Raw genomic sequence first — 3372 nt, 5'->3', positions numbered from 1 at the left:
GATTGACATGATCCACCTCACTCTTAGAATACACAGAGATGTCATATATGAACACAATGACAAAAAGATCCAATAGCTAATGAAAGACCCTGTTTATCAAATCCATAAATGTCGCCAGGGCATTGGTCAAACCAAAAGATATAACCAGAAATTTAAGTGCCCATACTGAGTACAAAAAATAGTCTTAGGGATATCCATCTCCCTAATCTTAAGATGATGATACCCAGACCGAAGTTCAATCTTAGAAAAGAATTTGGCACCTTGCAATTGATCAAATAAATTATCTAGCCTTAGAAGGGGATACTTTTTCTTAACCGCCACCTTTTTTAACTACTGATAATCAATACACATCTAAAGGAAACTATTCTTCTTACGCACGAATAACACCGGTGCACCCCACGGGGACACACTAGGATAGATGAAAACCTTATCCAAAAGATCCTCAAGTTGATCCTTAAGCTCCTTAAACTCTGCCGGAGCCATTCTATAAGGGGGAAGAGAAATTGGACTAGTGTCCGGAACAAGTTCAATCCCAAACTCAATCTCCCTATCAGAAGGAACACCTCATCAGGGAAGACCTCGAGAAATTCATTCACCACCAAAATAGAATGAAAAAAAAGACTGTCCGAGTTAGAATCTTTAACCCAGACCAAGTAATAGAGACACCCCTTGGAGATTAATCTCTGAGCTATAAGTATGATATAAACTTCTCCTTAGAAGCTAGGGAACTACCCTCCTATTCAATTACCGGTTCACCAAGGAACTTAAACACAACCTTAGGGGTCTGATAATCTAATGATGCATAGCATGAGTGCAACTAATCCATCCCTAGAATAACATCGAAATCCACCATATCTAGTTCATACAAAATAACCAAAGTTTCCTTACTACCAATAGATACCACACATACCCTATAGACTCTCTTAGCAATAATAGAGTCACCTACCAAGGTAGAAATAGAAAAAGGATGCAAAATGACCTTGGGGTCAAAACCAAAATACACAGCCACAAATGGGGTCACATAAAAGAGTGTAGACCTCGAATAAAGTAAACAATACATGTCACGAGAAAAGAATTATAACATACCAGTCACGACATTAGGTGATGCCTCAGACCTGTGCCGGTACCAAAATTAGAAACAAATACAAAAGCAGCATCCTTTGGTGAAAGGGCAGATGAAAAGGCAACGCAATACTGTTCGCTCCCAAAGCAACCTTACCAACCGAATAGTTTCTACGAATATGGCCTGACTGACCAGATTTGAAATACTTATCCCTCCCTTCATTATAAAAATCCCAATACAACCAACCATAAAACCTACAAGGAGGATATGATAAAGCTGACTAAGCCAGAGCATCCTGAGATTGGGCACCCTGTGCCCTGAAGTTATTGCCACTCTGCTGATGCTTATCTCCCGATGGCTTTAGTAGGGAGAACTAGCTGCGGAGAATAAACTAGAACTCACCTACTTCTTCTTTGGTCATTTACCACCATCCCAACCACTTTGTTGTTAGCTACCAGCCTACCTAGAGAACCCAAACTTCTTACCCTGTCTTTTCCCTATCTCAGCCTACTTTTTCTTTTCCTCTTCAACCTATTAGATATGAACAACCAACCTAGAAATATCTATATCCTTGATCAGCAAGGCAGTCTTACTTTCAAGGATCAACTCACGAGATAGTCTTAAAGCAAACTTTCTTATCCTGGCCCTCATATCAGACACCATCTTTGGAGCATACCTAGACAACTGGTAAAATTTTCAGGCATACTTCTTGATTGACATCTTCCCCTATTTCAAATTAACAAATTCCTTTGCTTTCACTTCCCTCAACTTTTGAGGAAAGAAGCAATCCAGAAATATATTCGAGAAAGTCTCCCACAGAGATGACTTATCAATATCACCTCTTGTCCCATCCCATTCCTCATACCATTGGTATGCCATATCCTTTAGTTGGTAGGCAGAAAAATCCACCTCTTCCTTATTCGTGGCATGCATCACACTAAAGATTTTTTCCATCTCATACAGATTACCCTGAGGATCTTCCTCCACCTTTACACCAGTGAAAGTTGGAGGACTCAACCTGATGAACTAGCCAACCCTTGTAGCCTCAAAATATGGAGTAGCATATGCACCACGCTTAGCTTGAGAGGCTACCAACAAATCAAACACATGAATTAACTGAGAAAACTCTACATTCATCATATCTGCCTGAGGAGGACTAGAGAGAATTGGTGGAACTCTAGAACAATTAAGGATGGGACACCTTAACCGAGTATAGATCCCATGAGTAGAGCGTATCCCATCAACATCATCCCTAGTTGGGACAGAGGAGTTTCCATGCATATCAGATTATCAAGGCATGATCTGAAAAGCGTACAAACCAAGATTAAAGAGGATTTTAGGACCTTAGACTTTCATCTTAAAACTAAAACACGAGAAAGAGAAATATTCTTAAATACCTTGTAGCCTCTCCCTTATAAGTATGGCGTACTACACACCCTTACAAGAGGCTCTACTCGACATGGCTTTGTGGACTCCCAATCGACCATGAACCTATGGCTCTGATACCAACTTGACACTACCCGAACCAAGGCCTTGTCCTAATAGGCATCCCAAGTCCAATAAGGACCAGGGACCACCCCTGATACCTAACCCAACCTCCAAACACATACCCTGAGTTGAATGAATTCCGAACATATAACAAAATTGAGTTATGTACCACTCAAGAATCTTAGATAGGTCCATGACCATGACTAACCCAAACAAGTCAAATCATCTAATACTGAACCAATAACCATAACATAAACCAGTTCATAACCATTCCATAACATATAAGATAGAATAATCACAAATCAAATACAATCAACCGGTATCAACCATAATACAAATACCAATGCCAAGGCTGACACCAATACCGACACCGCCTATACCAACCCATAAGATCCATTTCACCACATACGAGTATACTAATTCAAATAACATATAGGTCTTGTTTTGGTTGTAGTGTGGGCTTTAAATAAGGTATGGAAAGTTAAGGTTATAGTGACTCTACCACCTTAAAGCATCTAGAGATACCTCAACTCAATTAATCTTCCAAAGGTTTATTCTTTACATCACTTCGCAGACCAATTTCTTTTTCAAACTATTTTTCTCTTCCTATCATTCTAGACTTTAAAACAACTACATATTTATAACTAGAAATAACTTACAACTCTTTTTGATTATTTTTGACCATTGTTTTGTATATCTACTATTGATAAAAGGATAATTGAAAGAGGAATTTAGTGTTCCCCATTTTTATAAACAACCTCAGACATGCTAATTCTGAGGTCTCCTCCACCCCCAACATAGGCTTTAATCCTAAGTTTGTC

This window comes from Capsicum annuum, chromosome 2 (genome assembly GCF_002878395.1).
Source record: "Capsicum annuum cultivar UCD-10X-F1 chromosome 2, UCD10Xv1.1, whole genome shotgun sequence".
Classification (NCBI taxonomy): Eukaryota; Viridiplantae; Streptophyta; class Magnoliopsida; order Solanales; family Solanaceae; genus Capsicum; species Capsicum annuum.
Note: the sequence above shows the minus strand (reverse complement) of the source record.